Source organism: Cervus elaphus, chromosome 2 (assembly GCF_910594005.1).
Source record: "Cervus elaphus chromosome 2, mCerEla1.1, whole genome shotgun sequence".
NCBI classification, from domain to species: domain Eukaryota; kingdom Metazoa; phylum Chordata; class Mammalia; order Artiodactyla; family Cervidae; genus Cervus; species Cervus elaphus.
Window position 1 is genome coordinate 20,980,119 of NC_057816.1, and position 26,919 is coordinate 21,007,037.

General features: G+C 40.6%; 1 protein-coding gene across 5 annotated transcripts in view; it reads left to right on the plus strand.

The window, feature by feature from the left end:
- The first annotated feature begins 2,604 nt into the window (after nucleotides 1-2,604).
- The window catches only part of CDON (cell adhesion associated, oncogene regulated), a 97,674-nt gene continuing 73,359 nt past the window's right edge, over nucleotides 2,605-26,919 (plus strand). For 3 of the 5 annotated variants that reach the window (XR_006335207.1, XR_006335208.1, XM_043873558.1), the window contains exons 1-2: nucleotides 2,605-3,013; nucleotides 4,736-4,879. The gene's annotated coding sequence lies outside the window, so the exon portion shown is untranslated. Of the gene's footprint in view, nucleotides 3,014-4,735; nucleotides 4,880-6,187; nucleotides 6,371-26,919 lie in introns of those variants that run through there. The other 2 variants (XM_043873550.1, XM_043873551.1) reach the window with 2 other exon arrangements.

The window sequence follows — 26,919 nt, forward strand, 5'->3', positions numbered from 1 at the left end:
ACCTGGCCAACCCTACTGTCCTTTAAGGCTTAGTTCATGGGTCACTTCTTTTGGGAAGCCTTTCTTGACAAGCCACCCTCCGCTCTCCCCAAACTCTAAACTGGGTTGGCTACACTGGCCCTGTGCCCCCACACCTTGCTTATTCATTGCACTGAAGATGTCTCAACATACTTATCCACTGATGGGTCGGTATCACAATTAGATTGTGTGCTCTTTGAAGCTTGTGTTGGGTCCTATTTCTCCATGTATCTCTTTGCCTAGGAGTGGCATAGAGTTCAGTTCAGTCATTCAGTCATGTCCGACTCTCTGCGATCCCATGAACTGCAGCATGCCAGGCCTCCCTGTCCATCACCAACTCCCGGAGTCCACCCAAACCCATGTCCATCGAGTCAGTGATGCCATCCAACCATCTCATCCTCTGTCATCCCCTTCTCCTCCTGCCCTCAATCTTTCCCAGCATCAGGGTCTTTTCAAATGAGTCAGCTCTTCGCATCAGGTGGCCAAAGTATTGGAGTTTCAGCTTCAGCATCAGTCCTTCCAATGAACACCCAGGACTGATCTCCTTTAGGATGGACTGGCTGGATCTCCTTGCAGTCCAAGAGTAGGTACTCAATAATACTTGTAAAATATTACTTTACATTTGTAAGTGAACAAATAAGTGAATAATTCATTAATGGGAAATAATTTGCCCCTGAAATGAATTCTCCACTTTACAGGTAAGGTAGCAAGGGAGTAATCAGCATCCAGAAACATCATGATTATTTCTCAGGCCTGATTAAGAGTAATAATACCATTATGTGTGCTGAGCCGCTTCAGTCATGTCTGACTCTTCGAGATCTATGGACTGTAGCCCACCAGGCTCCTCTGTCCATGAGATTCTCCAGGCAAGAATACTGGAGTGGGTTGCCATGTCTTCCTCCTGGAGGATCTTCCCAACCCAAGAACTGAACCCCCTGTGAATTGAGCCTGCCTCTCTTACGTCTCCTGCATTGGCAGGCAGGTTCTTTACCACTAGTGCCTCAAATAGGTATACTGATATTCAGAGGGCACTATGAGTCCTGGGAAAGCCCAGAATCAATGAGGTTCCAGGAGAGAACCCTCAAAAGTCTGTAGAGGAACTGCTATGGGATTCTTACAGAGTGCTGCAAGAAACCTGCAGACTTCCATCTCATTCATACAAAACCCTCAGTTCAAATAAACCTTCACTGTTTACAGGCCATCTTATTTACTGATTGAAAAAATCATGTAACATACCTTAAGTTAATAACATACAGACTCAGTTTGAATAAGTAAAAAATGAAACAACAGAGAACAAAGAAGTAGAGTTCTTTTTTCCCTCTCCTATACTGACTTTCTTAGGATCCAATGCGTTCATAAAGACCCCGGATGTAGCTAAAGTAAAAAAACTAAACTGTCTGAACACCACCACACTTTCATAGCCTTTGCTTGTGAAATTCAGTTAAGAAGGTAGTGAAGTGAAAGTTGCTCAGTCACGTGACTCTTTGCGATCCCATGGAAGGTAAGCAACGTCATATTTCTCCTGAGGTTCTTTTTTTTTTTTTTTTTTTTAATTTTTATTTATTTATTTATTTTTTTTGTCATACACTGATATGAATCAGCCATAGATTTACACGTATTCCCCATCCCGATTCTCCTGAGGTTCTGAACTGAGTGTTTTTGAACTCCAAGTATCATTAGAGCTCTTTTTTTGGTAGTTAAATAGTAAGTGACGATGATGGTAAAAAATTAACTGCTATTATTATTATTAATATATAGAGGTCACAATCCTCGAATGCCCATGCTGCGGCAGGTGCTTTCCGCTAAGTATCATGCTTCACAACAACCTTTTAAATACAGTAGAAATTATTTCCCCCTTTTCTGTTTGAACAACTGAAGTTCACCGAAATCAGATCACTTGGGGCACGTCCAAAGGACAAGTTGGAAAGACTCTGGGGCCAAAGGCCGAGGTGGTTGCACGAGGCGACGCTGAGCCTCTCCTAGTCTCTGGGAAGTTTTGTTACCTGCCTGCGTGTATGTGAAGACAGAGCGGGAGAACCGGTGAACCCGAGGAAGATTCACCGCCTAAGAATCTAAATACTAAACGTGGGGCAAAGGCGAAGGAACCAAAAGCGGCGGGAAGCCGGAGCCATAAGGCAGACACTAGGTTCGAGCCAAGAGAAGGGATGGACTGGCTGGCTCCGCAGACGACTTAGGCGGAGGGATGAGGGGCGGGGTCTGGGCGGGGAAGCCGGGGACCGAGTAAGCCAGTACTGCTCGTGCTCGAGCCCAGAAGTGGACCGCCCCAAAGGCCGCCTCTCCCGGGGAAGTAAAGGTGAGGGGGGAGGGAGTGCAGGCATTATGGGAAACTCCGAGCATTGCTAAGGCAGCTCATCCTCCCCCATCCTAAACCAAAGCAGAGACTTTCCTCTCCTTTCCTGGGGGGCCGCCCTTGTAGCGCAAGCAAGAGTGGGACAGGGAGAAGGGCCTGCCGGAGAGCACCCCCCCCCCCCGCGCTCGTTGGTACGGCCCGTCCCCCCGCCGCTGATCTGGCAGGCTGCGCGCGCACCCTCCGGCGGGGCGCGGGCCGGCGGGGAGCTGCGGCCTCCGCGGCCCGGTTCCCTCCTCCCGCTCCTCGCGTGCTGTTCGCTGGCGCTGCGCCCGCCGGGTGACGCGCCCGCGCGCCTTGGCGGGGAGGAGCGCGGCCGCGGGGGCGCGCCCCGGTGACTCCGCCCACCCACCCCCGCCTCCCCTCCCCTGAGTCCCGGGTGCCCGGCTCGCGCGGCTTGGTGCGAGGAGATCGGGACCCCGCGCCGCCCGCCCCCGCGCCCCCCGCCCCGGCGTGCGAGGCGCCGCGCCCTCCCGCTGCCCTGCCCGGTGCATGGAGGGGCCCATTCGAAGCGCAGCCGCCGCCGCCGCCGTAGCCGCCGCCAGCGCGCGGGGGATGACCTGGGGGTGGCTTTCGGAGCTGGCTGCCGCGCAGGAGGTCTGGGGGCTTAGCCAGCCCCGCTGAGAGGTGCGGGGGTGGGGTCGCACCTAAGGGTGGGCGGGAGGGGTGGCCTGGGGACACCGGGCTTGGGCGCCACGAGGCTTGGGAGCTGGAGGTCCGGGAGAGCGGGCTGCCCGGGAGGGGCTGGGGGTCCAGGCTGCGTGCGGGGTCTGGGAAGGGTAACTGAAGGATGCGCAGCGGGGAGCTCCCAGGTTCCCGGTCCCGGGGACTCAGCCACCTCGTGGAGGAGGCGGGGTGAGGTGTCAGTGACAAGATGCAATCTCTTTGACAATGATCCGCTGGGGCAGGTGAGATGAAGCATAGCGGGGTGCAAGGGGCGCCGGATCGTTTTCCCAAGGGAGCCAGATCTCTCGCCTCTCTCAACCTCCATCCCCGCGGAGCGCCTGAGAGACAGTGATTTATGTGTAGGGAGAATCAAGAGAAATTTCCTGCACAATGTATCTTTCTCTGCCTTCACAGACTCAGTGACTTCCCAGCCCCAGGGAGCGTATTTTTTCCTTCTCCTCTGTAAAGCATTCTGTGGATTGCATTATCATTTGCTAAATACATTACAGCCCGCTATTTATTTCATTCTGCAGCTTCCAGACCTTTGTTGCATTCTCTCCACATCTAGGAATTTCAGTAATAAATCACCGAGGGGCTAGAGAGCCTCTCTCGCCCTTCCCTTCATTGTTCTCCCCAGCCCACCAAATCAGGTGGAAGGCTCTCCAAAAAGAGATTTCTCCAGAATGCCTGTTTTTCCCAGTTCAGACTCCAGAGGGTGGCAGGTGCCTGAAGGGCAGGCTGCCTTCCAAGTTGGCATCTAGAATTGAGGGAATCTCATTAACCTCTGTGTCCTTAAATCAGACACCTTGAGAAACAGAAGACTGGACTAAAAGGAAACATGAGATACAGTCTCAGGCCAGTGGCCAGTAAAGGTGAACAAGGCCAATTCTCCTTCCTTGCCTCACTGATGCCACAAGCTGCAGACTTTCCAGCTGACTCTTGGCATAACTAGTGGACAGTGTCTGGTAGGAGAGGGTGGGAGGGGGCTGGAGCATGAAATGGGTTTATTCTTAGTACAATTCTAAACAGTCTATTACATTTTATAGATCATTTTTTTGGGGGGTAGTCTATTTTAGCTGAGAATGTGGGAGTAGTTCAACTTTTAGAACAAGATGAAAGCGACCTCTAGAAAATTTCTGGAAAACTTAAATGAGTGCTTAACTAGAAAGCATTCTTAGGAACCCAGAGAGGCACCAAATACTGCAGTTTCTGTTTTGCACATGTGGAAATAAACTGCCTCATACTCTAAGTTATATGAGAAGGATGGAGAAAACCTGTTTCATTTCGTAAAGACGTGCCCTGGGTGTGTGTTTGGCAGCGTGTGGAGCAGAAACATTTATATTTCTGTAAAACACGCACGCACGCACACACACACATGTGTATATTGTTTAACTTTCATGCAAAAACTCGGATATAGTATTTGGGAAATCTGTCTTTGTTTGAATAGTTTAGTCAACCAGGAAAATCAGTTACTAGAGGTACTGTGCTATTGTTTGTGTAGTAACTCACTTGGGACGCCTTGATTGATTGCCCTGGTTCTCATCAGCCTCCTCTTCTGTGGAAAGTACTTAAACAGCTCTGACCCTCCAGCCAGGAAGCACAGAGAACCTTTAGGACTTGGAGCATACAGATCTACCTCGTGTAGGTTGGCTTCTAAATCCGTGTTACTTGTCTTCTTTGCAGGTGGCTTGACTGTGCATGGAAGGAACTAAGTTCATTTTAAGATAGGACACCCCCCACCCTCCCATCTCTAAGGTGTATGTAAAGAGGAAGTCTTTATGTTGGAGTGAGAACTTCTGCCATAGGGCTGGGCTCCAAGAATTTCAGGTAAAACTTGTTGACTGGTTCTCATGCTTTCTTTTTCTTTTCTCACTTCTGCCCTTATGCTTTTGTGACTTTCTAGATGATTTCATGTATGTTTTTGTCAAAATGGAAGTCGAAGTATAATGTTGCTTCTTTAGAAATGTTTCTTATGCAGACGTTTGGACTTAAAATCGGTTCTGTTTGTAGTGAATTGGTACTGTTTTTAAGTAAAATACTGGAGAAATTATCTTAAGAATTAAGCCTTATTGTAGCAAAATCAGGCTGGAGATTGGAAATTTAAACCGATTAAGTGAAAAATTTGTTATTTTTTAACACATTGTTACATTAGCTATTGCCTTGTAGTTAGCATTTCTACTGTCTAAGAGTGTAGCTAAGGCAACACATCAGAAGAGAAGCCTTGACGTCTAGGGATAGTCTTTCTATAGACATATGATCTTACTACTTAATAGAAGCTAATTAGATTAGAAAGGAAATTTGGAGTCTGGTTGCTAAATAGATTGCTCTGAAGGACTTGATTTAATGTGAGTTTTGATGGGTGCTTTTTTTCAAGAAATTTTATTAACGTGAATTAGAGAATGCTTTATTGTTTGTATTTAAAATTTTACATTATACGTAAACATTTCATTGATTTATAAGCACTCCATTTATAAATGTTGTATATATGGTCCTGACTCATTTTTCAGGAGAATAGAAAGGAGAGCTTGACTGTCTTCAATTACAATGAAGAGATAGTATATGGGATATATTTAATTTCACTTTAAATATATTGGATTACAATTAAATGCAAAACTGGTTTGTTGGTTTTTTTTTTAATCCTTCAAGTTCTCCGTCATTGTCTGTGCTCTTTCCCCCATTGTCAGGCTTAAAACATACAGTATCATTGTCATCTGTCCCCTGAATAATGGTCCTGAGGTGATATTATTAATGTGGCTTTTTAAAATCAAACTAATTATACTTGCCTAAAAGAGCCACATGTGTGTGATTCTAGCTGCCTGGTGCCTTTTGAGAGCCCTGGAGACAAGCTAGTGAATAGAGCTGAAAATTCATTCTGTATTTGATTAAATGGAACAGACTTGCTGCTCCTTACCCCAGCAGGGGCGATGAGATCTCTTGATCCCCGAAGCGGCTCCAAGACCCTGGGAATTCCATTAGCGAGCACCTGAGGAATTTCTGCCCTGCAGTGCCTTTTTTGTATGTGTGTGTGTGGAGAGGGAGGGGGGCCGAGTGGTGATGGGGGGGTGGTGGTGGGCGTGGGGACGAAGAGAGGCTACATTAGAAGGCTCCATATGTTAGCGGATCTAAAATCAAGGCAGGATTTAACAGCTTATCTTGTAAGAGAAGAGCCCAACCCATAGGCAGATTGCTGGCCAGGACTTTCTTACCAGCACGACTGTGGTGATGCGTCTTTACCCTGAAGTGCACGCCACTGTGAGTACAGAAAGTCACTTTTCTGCTTTCCCTCCGAAGCACAAGCATATACACGTTTCAGACCTGGTAAGTTTTCTCTGAATGATCTTTTGATAACTATGTAAAATCATGGTACAGTTCGGTCTCGCCTGTAAGGGCCGCTTTATTGTTTTAATAACTTTTTCAGCCAAGAGCAGAATCAGACTTTTCTGTGAAGCAGAGTGTTTTGCAGAGATGAAATGCTTGTTTGAATAGGCATATTTGAGTTTGCTGTCTTGTTTTTATATGACTTTTATTGTGTTTTTGTAACATTATTATCACAACATTTACCTTTGTGCAGGATATGTCTCTCTCTCCTGTTGTCTTTTGAAGAATTCTGATTGCTAGGATTTTTTAAGGCATCGCTTTGCACACTTGCCAGCGGCCACAAATAAATGAAAATATATCTCTCAGAAATATTCTGTAAAATCTTCGGAGCAAAATTTTTGAGAAACATCAGCATGTCTCTCCACTCCACCCCCTCCCCAACCCTCACCCCACCCTTCTTCCCCTGCCCCTGAATGATTTTTGAATACAGACGCTCTTCAGACTATGAGCCTGGTTTGTTTCTTGTGTGTTTTTCAAGGAAGAGCAGTTCTGAATCTTGGGCGTTCTACTTAATTGATTTTCATCTTCCAAGAATAGTTAAAAATGAGTGTGAATTCCAGTGCTTGTAGCTTTCAACTAGAGCAGAGAGCAGTAGCCTATATGATGGTTAATTTGATAGATTTTGTTTCTGATTTAAATCTTGTTGTGTGTCACAGATTTCCCCATCCGATTCCTGTGTAGTCCTCTGCTAGAGCCTCCTAAATGTTTAACATTACGTGTTTTAAAAATGAAGACGTCTTTTAGAGAATATGTTTAACTTTTTTTTCTACCTTCTTCCTGGGCTTGCATTCTACTGGTATGGTCAGATTGAAAAGACTCTGGAATGAATGGAAGTAAACACTAAAGTTAGCATTGGGCCCCTCTCTGTTCACAGTTTTCAGGAACTTTGCTGTGTGGTGTATTTTGATGGCCAGAGATAATAAAAACTATCCCAAAGCGGGTTTTGTTTTACTACCTGTCAGTTGGAATGTGAGTCAGGACTTCAGTTCTTGAGAACCAGTGCTGTGCTTCTAACCATAGAGTTAGGAAACTGTCAAGTTCCATACTACTTGAGAGGGGGGGAAATGCACAGGTTATGTTACTGAACTGAGATGTATTCTGCTTACATTTGGTTACAATATTTTTATATTTCTCTCATGTAAACAGAATTAAGAAGCTGACATACAGCTTGCTTTTCAACCATTCTTGTCATAGATTAGCTCATCTGTTTTTATTTGTGTGAGTTGGGAAAGTGATTTTGATCTAAGCCTTGATTTCCTCATCCCTAAAATGGGGCTAATAACAGTAGTAACTGTTAGCATTGTTTTGGGGTTTACGTGAGATATGGAAAGTAAAGCACTTGGCTTATAGTAAGACCTCTATGAATGTTAGCTGCTATTTTAGGTAACTCCTCCTGTACACGTTAGTCTGTTACTTTGATCCAGAAGTGATTTCTTTTGAAGATTAAATAATAAGGAATTCTCCGAAGTTAGTAATAGTGGGGGCACATGGAACTGCTCTAGCTTCAGTATGCTACAGTTCTCTTCATTTTGCAATTGAGACTTAAAAGGCACTTGGAAACAATGTTGCATTCCCCTCCCCCTTTGAGGTATAATAGGAAAATGTACACAAGTGTACAGTTAATGTATACTGAGCGAACAGCCAGATGAAGTTTTATATATGCACATGTGTGGTAACCATTACCCAGATCAAGATGTTGGACATTTCTTCATCTTGGAAGGCGCCCTGGTGCCCCTTCACGGACTTGTCTGCCGCTCCTAGCCGAGGACAGCTATTTTGACTAGTCTCAACCATACGTGAGTTTTGCCTGTTCCTGAACTTTATAAAAATAGACTCACATGATAAATATTCTTTATATCTGGTTTCTTGCACTGCTCCTTATGTCTGAGAGCCATCTCTATTACTGTGTATGGTAGGAATTCATGCTTTTCCAATTGTTTTCGCAGCTTTTGCCTGTTCTGAAATTCGTAGTAGTTCATTTTATTGGCACATTAGGTATGTGGTTATTGGGAAAACAAGAAAATAACAACATCTCTTCCTCAGTCATTAGAAAATGAGATTCTAGTCACTATCTTAGAAAGACCTTAAATTTGTACATGAAGTTGGGTTGAAGGTTCTGTCACCTTCAGTGACAGTTCCATGAACCAAATCCTTTGATAACTGCCTTCATTTGTGTGTGTGTTTAGAAAGGGAGAGAGGGAGCCTCAAATTAAGGACCATCTAAGATAGCTAATAATGTTCATGCTTAGGATTTAATGTCAAAATCAATACTTAGCATGGTGCATTCTAGAAAAGCAATAACTAGCTCAGTATGAGCATCATATTCTCTTAGGAGAAAGTGAAACAACACAGTGGATTCGTAAAAAAAAAAAAAAATCCACCCATAATGGAAGAAAATGGAGCAAGGATATTGTTATACTGCAGGAATATTTTGAAGAATGGGACCTCACACTTGTATCAGGAAGAATTTTAGTCACTAACGTTCTGAACAGTTGCTGTCAGTCTCTGCCTATATGTTTGGAATTTCTATTTGTATTGTTGGAATTCCCTATTACAAAATAAGTAAAATTGATTTCACCAAGCAGTGAAATAAGAATACCAGATGATGTGGATGAATCAGAAGTGTGTTTTTTGTTTTTAAATTTTGGAAGGGGCTGCAGCTGAGGTTAATAGTGTGTGTTTCTGCTCTTGGAAATGTTGATGAAGCATTTTCTGGGTGTTCTGTTGGAGAAAGCCACTTCTTTCTCCAGAGACATTGTCTTTTTCAATGTTTGTAATTTTCTTAAATCTTCTTTTTCATAGCGCCTCGACACCAGGTCCATCTTCACATACCGCCGTGTGCAGGATGGGTTCCTTTGGACCACAGGGGGCAAGTGGTCCCCTTTGCTTTTAAATCAGAACCCCAGCAGCCAAGATTTCACTGGGGGTGGGGAGAGTTGAAATAGTGATATATGAGTCATCTTTTGTCCCAGAGGGGCACTCGAAAGATGCAGATTTTGTTTCAAAAGAAGAACTGTTGACCAATAAAGCTGCCTCAGGACAGAAAATGCTCCTTTAAAGGATGTGAGCTCCTTGTTGCTAGACATATTGTAGTGGTGTTTGCAAAAGATGCTGCAGAAGAAATCTCTTCCTTGGGTGATAGTTGGGACCTCATGACCCCCAAAGGCCTTTTCAGTATGAGCCCATGAGACGGGCTCTCCTGAGGGGGCTGTGCTACTTAACCACCACGTTCAATAGTCCCCCCTTACCCCAGGGATCACTTGCTGCAGTTTCATTTCCCTGGGATCTATCACAGTCCAAAAATATTACATGGAAAGTTCCAGAAATAAATGATTCATAGGTTGTAAGTTGTATGCTGTTCTCAGTAGTGTAATGAAATCCTTTTCCCCCACCGCCACCACCCAAGAGCCCCAAACCTTCAGTGTTGTCCTGCCGCTGACATCCAGCCATTCACTTCGTCACGCCTGGGTGATCCAGGGTTATCAGGAGCTGGTGATCGTCCTTCTGACATATTGCCAGAAGGTCAGTACTAGCCTAATGCTACATCACAATGCCTGTTACTCACCTCACTTCATCACATCTGGGTGGGCACTTGGTCACCTCCTACTATCATCATCATAAGAGCAATATTTACAATAGTGCAAAATTTTGAGAGAGAAAGACCACATTCATATAACTTTTATTATAGCTTATTGTTAAAATTGCTCTATTTTATTGTTAATCTCTTACTGTGCCTAATTTATACATTCAGCTTTATCATAGATATGTATGTATAGAAAAAACACAGTATAAATAGGGTTCAGTACTATCCACAGCTTCAGACATTCACTAGGGGCCTTGGAATGTATCCCCCATGGATAAGGTGGGGGGCAACTGTGCATAATTTTGGAGGGAAAAAATGTGTAGAGTTCCACACAACCATTGGATAAATAAAATTTCTCAAACCAGCCCTAGTTTAAAGTTGAGGACTGCCTCTTCTTGTTGACCCTTTCACTTTAAATGTAATTTAGTTTATCAGTAACAAGTAAACGTCAAATATTCTTTTTTACTTAGAGAGAAAACGGGGCCCTTTCCAGTATTCTAAGTATATCATTAGCAGAAATGAGAACACTTTACAAGTATCTGCTACCTTTTTAGGTAGGTACACACCTGAGTTTACTTGAAGCTCCACCACTGGCCAAGTTACTGACTCACTCCTACAGAGAATTACAAGGCTTCCCAGATGGTTCAGTGGTAAAGAACCTGCCTGCCAATGCAGGAGACACAAGAGGATTCGATACCTGTGTCTGGAAGATTCCCTGGAGAAGGAAATGTCAACCCACTCCTGTATTCTTGTCTGGGAGATCCCAGAGACATGCAGGGTCACTGATCTCACTAGATTTTTAAGGGCAGAAGTGTGTAATTATGATTGAAAGAAAGCTTTGGATAAAAAAAAAGTTAAATGTTAAAGATATTAGGACTTCTATCATCACATTATCACTGGAATGCTTGTCAAACACTTTACGTATTTAAAATGTTTATTTTCGTTCTGTGCTGTTATTTTGTGCTCAGAGAGCTGATGTCAGATAGTCTGTTTTTTTAATACATAGTATTAGGGGAGTTTTCCTGGATTTCTGGCACTAAAAAGTACATTCTGCCTTCTGTCTCTTGCCAGGGAAATTTCTGACAGTTATTGGCTTTTTAGGTATCAGAATAACAGTAATTAGTATTTTCTCTTTTACTATCATTTGAAATCTGTTCAGTGAGTAATTGCATACACTGCCTGGTTGGAGGTGAAATTGGCAAAGGGGACGAATGTCTAATGGATAAAATACTACTTTTATCAGGCCATGAAATTACTGTAGTGACATCAGAACTTGGCAGCCTCTTGTATTCCAATAAAAAGAAAAATAGCATCATAAGCTAGGGATAAGATTTTTCTTGCCCATTTATTTTGGCTTATTTTCATGGTTTTAGCCTCAGGGCGTGTGTGTAACAAACTAGCACAGTGAATAACAGGCAGTAAGAAGGAGTGAACATAGCTTTAGCTGGAACGGATATACTGTTTTTCACTCACCTCTGTTTCAGTGGTTTAAACTTCCTCCTAGATTGGTGAATGTGAAGTTATGAGAGTAGGGATGAAGAATCCCCCTCTATGAAGTGGAGTTAAGCTTCATTATTTGATGTTACATAGCTTTCAATATATTGAAAAAGTCTGATAATTAGCTGCTGAAATGGTCATATGAGGGGGAATGTCTAAATGTGATTATGAGTGGGATTGTGTCAGACTTGTGCTATTTATTCCTCTTTATAAACACCAATAGAGTAACACTGTTCGAATCTAGTGTTTCCCCCTGCCTATATTACCCTGTTCACTCTTGAAATTAGGCTTATTAGACTTTTAGATGTTGGCATGATTTAATGACAACTGATGCACCAGGATTTCAAATTGGTTTCCATGCATTGGAACAGTTGTTTCAGTAGATCTTGGGACTGCTGAATCCTGGGAAAATAGTTTTATGTTTCTTAATAGATTATTAAAGCGCCCAAGTAGAACCACACTGGTCTTAGCACTGGGTTGTGTCCATAAATTACTATGTGGGTTCTCCTATTCTGATCAGTTTTTTAAACCAGGTCATTTTTATTGTTTCTTCCATTAAGTCTTAGATGGTCTTCCAAAATGAAATTACACGTTTTGTTTTACAGTAAGAAGGATTATAGTACGGATGGATTAGATTTTAGACCTAATTCTGCATTTTTACTCCTGAAGAACATATTTTCAAGTCATATTATAGTCTGATTAGAATTGGTCCTAACTTCTAAATCAGTTCTTTTGATTTCTATTTATTGAATATTGGGCACCCTCCCTTTACTATGGTCAAGTCTTTTTTGAGAGTAAAGCAAAAACAGATCAAACTTCTACTCTGTATCCCTAATTCCAAGCTCTAGTTGTTAAGTTATTCATGTTTTGACTGTAGACCCATATAAACGCCTTTCATAGAATTTTCATCATACATTTTAGAGCCAAAGTTTTTTTTTTTTTTAGCCTCATGGCTGACTAAAGCCAATTTTGAATCATTCTAAGATGGGTTGTTAACTGTGGTCTCCTATTAGGTTAGCGAATGAAATTGCCATTGTTGGTCATTCTTTTGTGTTCGAGGATGCATTTTAAAAGAGCTGTTGTCACTGTGGTTAGGCCCTAAAATAATTTTATATTTGTCACTGTGACTGCAGCCGCGGTGGGATTTTTAATCATAATACAGTTTGTGCAGAGATTTGATAATCTTTTTTTTTGCAGCATCAAATAAATTTTAGCTCAGGGATTTGACTCAATACATCTTGTTAATGTTAATAAGGTTATAGCTAACTCCCCAAGTGAGTTTCTAAATATGAGCTTAGTATGAGTCCAGGTTGTATCCTACCCCACAGGAAAGTAACAGCAGAAATTGTTTTAAAGAAAAATTGTCAACGTTTTACTTATTTGGAGATTTTCTCTTCCAGATAGGCAGATTATTAGGAAAAAGATAAGGAAACAATTGACCCTGTAGAACAAAGACAACCCTTGAGCAGATCCGTGTTTTCTCAGCTCGGTGTTGTACACATATACTGAATACTTAATGATTGCGACTGTAGATGTCAGTTGGGCGTGGAATCAAATTAACAGACACCACGTACTAAACTCCTGAGGCCTTCAACAATCAAGAATGAGAGATTGAGTTCTGAGTTTTTCATTTGTGCAATTAAGATTTTTTTTCCCCCTTCATGTTGAAATGTGAGTTTTCTGGAGAAAGAATCCGTTCCCTTGCCATTTCCTAGACAAACAGTCCCCATTTGCTTTAAAATTTCTTTCGAATTTACTGAGAAATACTGGCATCTTTGGTGCCTGAATCATCTAGAGGAATGGGTACTTCAGGAATACTTGGGCAGTTTAACGATAAACAGTGCTGTGACAAAGGAGCAAAGTATTGCTTTGGCTACGCCAGGGGCCTTGATTGAATGAGTGCCCTACAGACTTATCAGAATGATGCTTCCAGAGGACTGGGGCGAGAACAATGGTCCTGACACTGTGCGCACAGACAGGTTGGGTGGAACCTGGACCCCCATCTGCTCACGCAGCTCTGTGCTGAGGAGTTGCTAGTTCAGCTAGACCCCTGTCCTGTGGTTCTTTTCATTCTATTTACCGAATATTTGTCTCCTACCCTCTATTTCCAATGGTCGTTATTTCTTAAATAATTCTATAGAGTCCTTTGTACTTTGCAGAGTGTTTTAAAAGTTGGTTTTTTTTCTCCCCTGTTTGCAATAATGTATGAAATAGTAAAGTTTTAAGAAGGAAAGTCATGAGGAAAATAAAGATTGAGCATTGGTTTCACACCAATGTAGTTCAAAGTTGGGTTAAAATATCTCAAATGTTGGAAGAGGAGATTATTTGAAACTGTGGTCTTTGTTTTTAAGCTTAATTTAGATTACAAGTGCACGTTTGTCTGATTAGGAATAGAATAAAATAGTTAAATTTTAAGGTTTTGTTGTTGTTGTTGTTTTTGGTTGTACCGTGTAGCTCATGGGATCTCAGTTTCCCCACCAAGGATCAAACGCTGGCGCCCTGCAGTGAAAGTACTGAGTCCTAAACATTTGACTGCCAGGAAGTTTCTTGTTTTTTGTCTTTGACATTTGTAAACCACAAACTGCATCCTAGGTTCTACTGACCTAATGGAAGATACTGAGATAAGTAAATTTTGCCCAAGGTAAAATTGACTCCCAGGTGTTTTGTATTTCTTTAAGCTCTTTCCTCTTTATTTTATTTCTTTGCTCTTTCCTCTTTAAAGAGGTCTTTTCATTGCCTCCCGCCGCCCCGCCCCGGACAGGGATCCTTACTTTCCAACACATTTTTTTTAGAGCAGGTACCTGAATTCTTAGAAATTCTTTAATGGTATATTCCAGCTGAAAAGGAAGTTTGAAAGCCCTTTCCAGTTACATGCCCAGTAAGGAAAATAGCAAAGGGGGCTTTTAGAAATAAATCTCATTTTACATATACATTTTTGCTTGTGGAATAAATATCAAATCAAATTGAATGCTCTTTTTCTTAACATTTGTTCCATGGTACCCCTGTGTTCTGAGCATGACAGATGAGGTCAGTGCTTAATCTTTCTGTTTCTTGGATATGTTAGAAACTATGAATACAAACTTTGTAACTTTAAGTGATTCTTCTCATATTTCTTTTGTCAATCATTAACTATTTCTTTTCTTTTTAAATTTATTTTTAATTGGAGATTAATTGCTTTACCATGTCGTATTGGTTTCTGCTGTACAATAATTTGAATCAGTCATAAATATATATATATATATCCCCTCCCTCTTTAGCCTGCCTCCCAATTATTAGCTATTTGTTTTCTGTTTTATATCATTGTATGAAAGAAAGTGAAAGTGTTAGTCGCTCAGCTGTGTCAGACTCTTTTGCAACCTCAGGGACTATAGCCTGCCAGGCTCCTCTGTCCATGCAATTCTCCAGGCAAGAATACTGGAGTGAGTAGCTATTCCCTTCTCCAGGAGATCTTCCCCACCCAGGGATCAAACCCAGGTCTCCTGCGCTGCAGGCAGATTCTCTACCATCTGAGCCACCAGGGAAGCCCCATATCTTTGTATAGTATTGGCTAAAACAAATGTTAATGCTACAGCATTAAGGATAGATTACTTGTGTTCTTTCATTGTAGATCAAACTAGTTTAATGAGATAGTTTAAAAGTTTTGATGACCAGATCGAGAAGGAAAGAAAGAAAACTAGGTAACTTAAAGGCAAATCTTGCCCCTCCTCCTGGGCTGGAGAGAAGCTGAGTTATAAGAGCGCAGAGTCCAGCTCCTAGTTTGAGGTGTGAGGCTGTTTATTTTCACTCTGGAGATGTATATACTACAGAAGGAAGACTCTGGCCTTGCTTAACCTAAGCAAGTCATTACTTATCTACGATCTGGCAAGCGATTTGATTAAGGTTGACAGAGCTCATATAATATCAGAACCAGGCCCTCTTAATGATTGATGAAGCTTGTCTGTAAGTTTTTTTTTTTTTGGAAAGGACAAAAATGGAGCAAGAATGAATACTTGTTCAGATCTCCAACTGCCCAGTATCAGCCAAGTCTGTAATGTAATGTAGTTTTATCTGTTGGGGTTAATAGGTATTAATTTGTATGTTATTTTTAATGGTATAATTAAATGGCTTTAAAAGAATATTTTTAGGTCAGCAGGTTATGATTTAGAAACTTGTAATAGAGTGTCACTGAGTGTCGCTGCTAACCTTTGCTACATTATTTGTCCCTTATCCTCATTACCAACAGGTTCTCTGTATGATTGAAATGTGCCAGATGTTCTTTTTAATTACTTTTTAAAAATTTTAAACTTTTTATTTTGTATTAATAAACAATGTTGTTGTAGTTTCAAGTGAACAGCAAAGGGATTCAGCCATACATACACATGTATCCATTCTCCCCCAAACTCCCCTCCCATCCAGGGTCTTGGCAACACTTTAAATCATTAGTCTACATATAGTTCTGTGTCCAGCCAAGATTTCTTGTGTTTTAATCATTCATATGTTGCTTAGTAGAAATGAGTATAGGACCAGAAGAACCCTCTCCACCTTATTTTAAGTAAATTGAGCATAAGGAATTTCCAGATGAGTGAAACAATTGAGTTGAGAATGAATTCGTTTTCTGTAAATGGAATTTTCACAACCTGGGAGCTTTCAGGCTATTGATCATACAGGTTTAGACTACAGTAAACTGTGGAGTCAGTGTGAGTGGGATCAAAGCCCAAACCCACCGTCCTCTCGTGGGGGTTTAAATAAAAAGTTTTTAAATAAAAAAGTTTTTAAATAAAAAGTTTAAAATTTTTAAAAAGTAATTAAGGCTTCTCTGTGCCTTCGTTTCCCGGTTTGTATAATGGGATCACCTCAGTTAATCCTCACAGACTGATAGGTGCTTAATAGGTGCTTCTTGCAAGTGAGCTGTTGCTGTTATATTATCTGTGAGCTGGGGTCTAATAGTGACAAAATATTATTGTGATGTTGCTGAATTCGAGACATTTCAAAATAAAATGAGCTGGGATTAAACTTTGGGGACTGTGGAAATGTGGAAAGAAACTAGAATTGATTATATGTTGTTGTTCTTGAGTTGGTTAGGACTTGGCTTCCATAGCAGAGAGTGGTTAAGTTAGGTGAATAATGTAATAGCTGGTGGTGATTTTCCCATGTTCCCAAATAGTTGAACGCATCTTAACTTTCTTACCCTACATTTCAATTTTGTTTCTTTGCGATCTCCCCTTTCTCCTTCTCATCTCCCCAGACTCAATAGAAACATACTTTAGTACCAGGAAAATAACATTTTAGGTATGAGATGAACTTCATACCTAGTCTTATTGACATGTTCTTAAAAGCAAGAGCTATCTATGGTTGGAACCCTTTGTTAATTCTTCTTGATAATTTTCCCACCGAAGGTACAAATGTTCTTATCTGTGGGAAATCCCAGTGCTTTCTAGGATTTTGATGTATACGTACTTAATAATGAGTTTGGCTCTTAGATCTCTTTCAAATTACTTTTTTTCTCTTGGGCCTAAATATGGTCAGAGCAGATAAACACTTAACTGGGATTGATAGCTTTGAAGACCACCAATAAAGTATCATTCCCAAGTTGTTTCTAAAAAAGAAATAGAAGAGACATGTGATCATCTGATGCAAATGTTTGATTTGGAGGGAGGCCAGCGATGTACACTCTCAGCCCCACCCTAGCCACCCCCTTGAGTTGTTTCTCCCTGGCTGGGATAAGCCCTCAAGTGACTGTTCAAGATTGAGATTTAGCAGCAGAGGGGAATCCAAAGAACTGGAGCCGGGAGTTGTGGAATCAGAACATGAGAAGGTTGGGGGCTGCAGGCGTCTCTTTCTACCTGATTGTGTGTGGCCTGTCTGTCCTGGAGTTCCTTTCTGTCATCAGCAGTGACAGTACTAATGCTTCAGGAAGGAGATACTTTTCTGTCTGACTGTTTTGTTGTGTTTTAAATACTTTCTTAGTTAAGGTTTGAGAATTCATCTGTTTCTTTTACCTTTCAGGTTGGCCTCATTATTGTATTTTTATTATATCACTGGAATCCGGGTTTTCAGGGAAGCACAGTAAATTTTGCAGCAATAATGAGCCTGTTTGCTGAAAAAAACATTGTACCATAACTCTAAAATGCACAGATTTTTAAGATATTCCCTCTGGGGCCTATGGAATAGAGGATAAAGCTTGGTTGAATTGCATTTATAGAGTTTTCTTAAGGTAGTGGTCTTGGTGGCTATGGAGGTAGATAGCATTTACAAGATTCTTTTAACCTTTTTGATTTGGGGAAATGTGAATCTAGTGTTTGAAACTATAATTCTTGTCCTGTCACCCCCATTCTCAGTTGAGATTTGCAAAGATGTATATAATCAAGGAATTAGCTTTGTGTGTGATTAGTTAACATCTTAACAGAGATGATAATGTCCTGTATTTTGCTAAAAAGGAGTGCACAAACTTGAATAATGTGCCACTTATCAAAGGGAAAAATTTTTAAAAAGCCCAATATTGTTCAAAAAATTTTATTATTAACCTCATTTAATTATGTACAAAATAAACTAGATGCAAACTTCTTATGAAACTAAATTCGCACATTGTGACAAAATCACGAAACCAACGTAATTCAAAAATGTTAAATCTTAAAAATTGTTTTGTTACATTGTCAGTATTGAGTTGAATAATAGGAAGATGCATGCTTCAGTTCTGTCACTCTTTGCGACCCCTGTAGCCTGCCAGGCTCCCCTGGGATTTCCCAGGCAAGAATACTGGAGTGGGTTGCCATGCCCTCCTCCAGGGGATCTTTCCAACCCAGGGACTGAAGCTGTGTCTCTTACATCTCCTGCATTGGCCGGCGGGTTCTTTACCGCTAGAGTCACCTGGGAAGCCCTAATAGGAAGATACTGTTGCTTCTTTCATATTTGACTTGTCCTTTTGATTTGATTCATTGATTTTAAGCATGTTTAACATTTTTTTTTCATTTCTTTTTTTAAACTTCTCATTTTTATTTTAATTAATTAATTGATTTTTAAATTTTTGACTGCACCTCGAAGCTTGTGGGATCTAGTCCCCTAACCAGGAATCACACTCACACCCCCTGCATTGGAAGCACAGATCGTTAATCTTTGGACTGCCAGGAAAGTCCCTGTTTTTTCTTTTTAATATTGAACTTGTTTTTAACTGTTGGTCCAATATTTTGTGGACCACTTTAAAAGTACACTCTGATACATAATACTGAAAAACAATTTAAAATTCGTTTGATGAAGTGCATGTATGCATTCATATTTACTCATTGTTGATGAGCCATAGTAATGTGGGATCTTTATAGTACACGTGTTTCTAATGTTATATTATACCATCTGCAATGTCATCTGCTTTTCAAGTTTGGCACACTTATGCTACCATGAACTAGAAGATGATTTACAGTTCCTCCTTTTCTTTTCACCTGTTTCAGAACTTTCTTTGAATGGTATTATGTAACATCATTTGACCTTCACATGTCATGGATATGATCCAAGAACACAAATGTAAACCAGGCATGGAAATTTTGTGTCATGTCTTTATCATTTGGCTGATGACCTAGAATAAGATTACAATAATTCAAGTTTCAGCAGTGCAGAAACACAATGAAATTAAAAAAAAAAAGATTTTCATACCTTCAGAAATTCATCTGCAGATTAAAACTAAAATAGAGAAAGAGAACTAAAACCTGGTAGATTTAAGCATCCTTCCAGAATAAGTGGCTGTGGATTTACAGTGAATTCAACGGGCATAAAAAAGAGACCTGTACTCAAGGCTCTCCTTTATTTAAGAAGCTGTGGGTAGAAAGGGTGAAGTGGAGGCCTGGGCTCACCCTGGGTTCGATCTCACCCCCATCATTTATTAGCTATGCAATCTTGGGGAAATTATCTGAGCACTCATTTTGTGCAGGTTACTTCGCAGGTGTTAGATGTACAGAGGTGATCAAACTAGATGTGGTTCCCTTCCCTCACGGACCTAATATTTAATCCAGGTCCGGTAGAAATTTTTTACATTTATATGACCTATAGATATCTAGCCTAGTTCTTTATTTTCCCAGTGTAATGAGTCAGGTAAAACCAACTTCTATACATTCCCTTCAATACTGTTCCTTGGTTACCATTTTTTCTCAGGAAATCAGATTCAAATGAAAATCAAAGCCATTACTGAAGAAGGGAAGATGTTTTATCTTTTTTAAAGATCTTATAGACAGGGCCATCTTTATTTGATGTAACATGATGGTACAGAGAGAAAATTGCTTTAATTTATAGAAGATTACAATAATTTATTATGGAAATGCTACAGATTCAGGTATATACTTGTTCATTGAGTAAATTTAATGTGCATTCAAGGAAATATAGGGCTTCTATAACATAGTATTAGAGTGAAATTCCTTATGTTTTATCTCAGTAATTTCTTAAAAAAGTTTTTTTTTTTTCTTTTTTGTAAAGTTTTAAAACAAACTTTGAAAATAGTCTGCAGAGAAAGTAAGGGGATAACGGGAATTTCGCTTCCCAATAAGGTCTAGAAGTTTGGCCTATTTTGGAGAGGAATGTTAATAATGAAAAGTACAGGTGGTACTGGGACCAGTGGGGTCTTTTTGAGTGGCAGAAACCTGTCAGTACTAAGAGTGAAAACGCTGCTTTCGGGAGATTTGTTGGTTGACATTCAAGATGAAAATCTGAGGGGGCTGTGTGTTTAATGCTCCATTAAGAGACACATGATTTAACCTATTTTATAACCAAATGTTGGTGATGAGCTGTTATAATCTACTGATTTATAAGAGTGAAGACCTTAAAGTCTTTAGATTACTGTTTCTCAGCATTGATCTTTAAACCAGCATAATTTACAATGTGGATTTTATATTCATCTGGAGTAAAATGAGAAACAACCAACTGAAAGACATGGAGTGATTACTTTTTAAAGCCAAATTTATTCTAAAGTTACTTTTTGGCTCATGTTTTGTTCTGTTCCAACGAGCAATGATTGTAGATGGCAGTTCTTCTTTTCTTTTGTTTTTTTTTTGACTTGGTAAGTGGTTGGTATTCTTACATGGGACATATTGGTGTTTTGTTTTATTTTTAGGTGTCTCTGGGTATTGAAATCCCAAACTCTGGGAACCATTGCTCTAGATTAAATTTGGTAAACTATCAGTGTACAGTTTTCCAAATTGGATATGGCGTCTTTGCTGTGTCTCATGCTGGATGTTTCTCTATCTGTAATGTTTATGGCCACGTGTTCATGATGCATGAGCATCAAGTCTCATTCTCCCTCTGACCACAGACTTAAGTTGGCTTTTTATCCTTCTCCAGCAGAAATGGTAATGCCTCACTTAGTTTTACATGTACCTTCATTGTTCCATATACTGAGGTCAGGAGGCAAACACTTAGAGAGTCTCTCTCTATATAAAAGTTGCTTTTAGATGTTTTATTAGTCCTGCTGTTGGTTATTTTAATTACTCGTGTGTTTTATTTGTACCCCGAGGCTGTTCAAGCAAAGAATGTAATTCAAATAAACAAAATAATATCTGATTTTTGGAACACCCACACCTGCCAGCTGGGCCTTTCCTCTTAACGTCTTACTCAGGTTGGCATGGAAGCTGGGCAGAGAAAAAGGAGGTGATTATGTAGAGTTATGAAATGTTTTCTTCAATGTAAGTTCTTGGAAAGCTTGGTAACTTAGTTTTCAAATCAGCGGTGCTGTTTTTCTTTCAGCAGTCTTTCTTTTGTGAAACAACCCTGAGTCTTCACAAGAAGGTCTGTCTTTTCCATTGTGTATATATGTTCCCAGAATTCTGTGAAAACCTCACAGATAATTTGACTGTCAAATAGTGGATGACACTTTCACAAAGCAGGAAAATTTGCCAGGGAAATTTCTTCAGTTTCTTCGTTATTATTGTTCAGTCGCTAAGTCATGTCTGACTCTTTTGGGACCCTGTGGACTGTAGCCTGCCAGGCTTCTCTGTCTGTGGAATTTTCCAGGCAAGAAAACTGGAGTGGATTTTTCCTTCTCCAGGGGATTTTCCTGACCCAGAGATCGAACCCCTGTCTCCTGCATTGGCAGGTGAATTCTCTACCACTGGGCCACCAGGGAACCTCAGTTTCTTTTACCCAAATACAAAGTAAAGGGCCTGCCTCTTCAAGTTCTTACAATGAAATTGTAAACTTGTCTCCTGCTTTTTTTTTACAACTTGCTTTTTTTTTTTTTTTAAATAAGGGTGAACACAAGCAGTCTCTTTTTTGCTTGCAAACCGAAGGGCTGAACTATATGCTTTTGACTTAATTTTTAGAGCTGAAGTTTTGTTGATTTTGGATACCTTTGCTGTTTTTTTCCCCCTTTCCTCTTTCATTAGTGTGGTCATGTTTGGAGTCTGCCAAAGATGAGGCAAAACTAGTGTAAGAGGTGCACACAGGCTTTTAAGTGCTTTTTCATTTAAACATAGCACTTGTAAAATGTTTGTCATAGAATTCTACAACTGAGAGAAAATTGTGGGTTTTTTCCCCCCCTCTATTTGCAGACAGAACCTAAGCCACACTAATTTACTGAATGTTCTACCTGACTGAATCCTCTAGGAAAAAGAAATACGTCACTGTAGACTACCAACTGTTAATTCTTTAAAAATATATTTTGAATATTCTTATTAAATACTTAAAAAATATGTTATTAATAAATTCAGACTCCTGTCACTTTTGGAAACTTTTTTTTTTATGTCAAAAAAGTTTTAAATGCTGCGGTTTATAATGTAATCCAAGAGTTAAAGATGTCAGAGATTTAAGAAATGAGATCAAGGTCTCTGTTATCTTATTCTACTTCTATGTCATCTCTTTTCTAATCATTTTTTTCCCCCAACTGCTTTGAATATGGACACTCAATACGTTTTTGTTGTGTAAATGAATTGAGAAACTGCTTTTTGTGTTTTTAGGCTACAACTTTCAACTCTACTCATAATGTCTTAGAAAACGGGTTGAAGGAAGAGATTTTAGAAAATTAAGCAAAGGATCCAACCCACAGCATTCTTATACTTTTAAGATCCAAATTCATCATCTGTCATTATATAAACAATCAAGTTAATAATTCTCTTCTAAATCTCACCAAAAAAGAAAACCAAAAACTCCTCAAGTTGTTCTGGAAGCCAATAATAAGTTCTTAAGAGTTCAGCTACAAGGTATATGCCTGTATCAACATGTGCGTTCTACAAATGTCAGCTATGACATGAGTATAGTGTGATATGAAAAAAAATATATCAGAACTATACCAGAACATAAAATATCTAAATCAGAATTATGTCTTTAAAGAAGTCTGTTACCTTGGCAAGCTGTATATTTAATATCACATTGCTGTTAGTGTACCAAGAAATTTGGTGTTCTTTTGGAATTGCCTTTACTGTTTATGGCACTTAAAATTATTTTTTTTTTATGTTCTTGAGTATTTTGGAACTAACCATTAATAAATTAATTGGGTGATGTTGATGGAGTTAAAACTATATGGAGTTAAAAATCAAGTGTAATCATAATCTAATGAGATGATTTTTATGTGTTGTTTATACACCAAAAATAATGAACAAAGGATTTTCAGAAAAGTTTTACACAGAGGGGCATCACTGGAATAAGTTTATCTGTCTTCCTGGTTGGGTCTATCTGCTGTTCTGGTTTCCCGATGATGTCTGTGAGTACTGTGTATGTCTGTGTGTATCTCTTCTATCAGTGTGTTCTTGAATTCTTTTCTTTGGACCTTCCTGTTTACCATTGTCCAATATAATGTCACAGAGCAGCTGCTGCTCTTTGATATACATCCGTGCAGCCCAGCAGAGTTGTTCCAACAAGCTTTGTTTCATTTCTGGTGGACAAGGTGGACCCACTGCTGAAACGTCACCTCAGGCTCTCCCAGTTGGACTAAAACTTCATGCAGTATTGTGTTATGTTTAGAAAGATATCCCAATCTTAACTGATCCATTTTTCTCTGTTCACTTCATCAGGACTTTGTATCTTGATCATCTCTTTGATTTTATCTATCAAAACTTCTAGGAATGCAAGTTTTTTCCTACGGCCTTCGTGCATTTTTACTTATCTCTATATTTATCAGTCCATTTGTGGTGACTGTGTGCTAACTGCACAGGAATCTTGATTGACATGTATGCCAGCCTATGAATGGGCTTGAAGGGTCCCATTCTCAGTGCCTAGTGCACGGACACGATGCTGTGACAGCTCTGACAAAGCCGTGTCTGACCTAATTCCCATCACCAGCTTGAACAAAGTGGGCCTCCTGAGAAATATAGACCCCTTCCGTTATTTTATTCAGCTAGGTTTATTTATTTTTGGTTATGTGTATTTTGCTTTTTCAAAAGTCTTTATTTGGCCATGCTGGGTCTTAGTTGCAGCATGTGGGGTCTAATTCCATGACCAGGGATCAAACCTGGGCCCCCTGCTTTGGGAGTATGAAGTCTTAGCCACTGGACCACCAGGGAAGTCCCTATTTTATTTTTTTTAATTGGAATACAGTTGCATTACCATGTTGTGTTATAGTTTCCTCTGTACAACAACGTGAATCAGCCTTTTGTATGCATATATTCCCTCCCTCTCGAGTCTCCCTTCTACCCTCCCTCATCCCATCCCTCTAGGTCATCACTGAGCACCAAGCTGAGCTCCCTGTATTTTATGCAGCCAAGTTTAAAGATGGAAGAAGGTACTTGGAGACTAGTATCACTATGTTCCAGGTCTCTAGGAAACTCATAATTCAGCAGGTCATATAATATAAAAATTATCCTGATGGAGGTCCAGTGCCCAACCATCACTGATTCAAGTTTGTTTACAGCCAAGATATTTTTTCTTAGATCGCTAATATTTTTTCATTTTGCTTTTTCCTCAGTATTTTCCTGTATACATTAGAATATATTGCATGGAAATGAGTTTCTCCTTCAGTCCTTATTTCCTCGTTATGAAAGTGAAACCTAAACCAAAACCCCATGACAGTGGCTTTCGTCATGGCCAAGGAAAATTCATTCCATTTGGTAAGGTCTGAGCAAGGCATTGTCCTTATTAACAACTAGATTAATTTTATTGCCTAACACTTACCATCCAGAGCTCTTTTTAAAATGGTTTCACATTCCTCCTTCTCATTCTCCATCAAAGAACATTAGCCCAGTGTCGATCTGGATCTTTATAATATCAGCCTGTTCAAGTTCAGCTAGTTCTTTGTAAACTTAAAATTTTGCGTTTGGCATTTGTTTTGTGGTTACCATTATGGTGTTACGTTTTCCCATGAAGCCAATTCCAATGACAAACCCGAAAATCGACTGAGAGTTGGATTTGTGGCAAGTGTTGATTTTGTGATGATTGCAAGAGATTCAAGAATCATCTCCTTGAAACTTGCTGTATTTTGTGTTTTTAATGATCCCTCCTAAGTCACGCTTTAGAATTTCACTTGTCTGTATGCAGCTATGCTTTTAAATATTCGGAACCCTCCTGTACAGTCACTGTGGATGCCAGAATTATCTTATCTCCACAATTCTTGGCTTCCTGTGCTCTAGAAGCAGGAAGAAATAGCCTCTTTGAAAGAGAGTGGAACAGGAACACTTGACTTTTTTTCTTAAAAAAACACACAAATAAGTGGCTAGAACCTAACTCAGCCCTGGCTCAGACCCCCTCTCTTTTGATGAGTAATTAAGACCACATTGGCTGCCATTGCAGCTAGCAGCCCCTCACGGGTGCCTTTTCTGCTCATGACCTTTGATCTCAGTGACCTTTCCTGGGGTTAGTCCTAGGCCCTTTTCATTGTGTCGGAGCTGAAGTGGCTCATGTGCAGTTGATTATTTCTTTGCTCGTTTGGCCTTTTTGGTGCCATAACTCCAAGTCACTTCCATTTGCTTCCTCGACTTTTGATGGTCCACAGTGAAAGGAAATGCTTGGGGAGGCAGCAGGATCAGCGTGTCTGCTCGGCTGACTTGATTGAGGCTCCGGAGAACGGGGGGAAGGGCTGTGAGGTCTGTAGGAGTCAACGGTTTAAAAAACTAGGTGCTCATAACTGCGTGATCCTTCCGAGCTCATGGACGCAGATACCACCAAGAGCTGCGTTTCCATTGGCAGCGGGGGGTGGGGGGGGGCGGGGGGAGTCGGGGAGGGGTGGAAGGGTGAGGGGGTGTGCTGAGTTCTGGTGAAAAGAGAGGTCTGCCCATTGTTGACCTGGCCTACATGCTGGACATCCTGAATCTCTGCTTGCACAAAATTTACACACTCATTCTGCCCTCAAGCTTTGCAGCAGGTCGCAGAATGCATTCTTGTCAATTGCACATGAGTGCTGGAAAGGATGCTCTGGTTTCTAAAAGCCCTGAGAATAGCCCCCAGAGAGGAACATGTTGCCTCTTAGAAGCTGTATTTGCTGCCACTGGACTTAGGAGGGCTCTTTCTTCCCTTCTCCTTCCCTCCCCCTCCTCCTGCCTCCACCCACGCCTCCAGTCAGACCACTGAAGGATGCCTGCCGGCTGTTGCTCTTATTTCTTGGGACCCCATGTGGGCAGCCTGAAGACTGTCACTGATCAAAGGCTGCAGGGAAGGAATGTGTCTGGTTACCCTAAACCGTGGTTGGTACCTTTGAAAGGTATACGGGGGCGTGAAAGTCCAGGGACATTTGGGAACTCATTTTTAAGATGTCTTGAGTGTCTGATTCCATCCCTGGAATATAATTTTCTGTCTTTTCCTCTTTTGTTAAGACAAAAAACTTTTAATCAATAGCATTGATCATGAGCATTATTTTTGAGAGAGGAATTGGTACCCCTTTAAAGTTGATTTTATTTCATTTTTAGGTTTTAGCCCGAGACTCCTTCCCCCTTAGGGAATCACAGCTTCTCTGTCTGCCCTTGCCTCCCTCATCTCTCTTTAGCTTTTCAGCTTGCCTGCTAGGTCTTTCCTAGAGTTTCTCTTAGATCCAACTCAGCTTGTTAGTTCCACATCTTAAGATGCATCCTTTTCATTCCCTGCTAACTCCAAACAACAACAACAAACCACTGAAAGCCCTGCTGTTTCTCGTGCATTTCCTGTCTTAGTGAAGGCACTCATCCACACACTCTTCCACGTCCGAAATCTGGACAACAGCCTCAATGCCTTTATTTATGGCCGAAGCCAAAGGGAAACAGAAGTGAGCGGACAATGGATTCCAAAGATGTCTAAGAGATGTATTCCTTCCCAGTTCACATCGTTCACTGCCCAAGTTCCATCAGTCCCACCTCCTAAATAGCTTTTGAACTTGTCCATGTCTTAACATTAAAAAAAAAAAAAATCTTTCACATGTATCCCCTGTTATTTCTCTAGTACCAGGTCCCCTTTCCTTTTCACAACAGCCTCCTAAACCCTCTTCAGCCTTTCTCCACATGGCAGGGTAAATGGTTTGTCAAAGGCACAAGTCTGATCTTGACTCTTGCTGCCTAAAAGC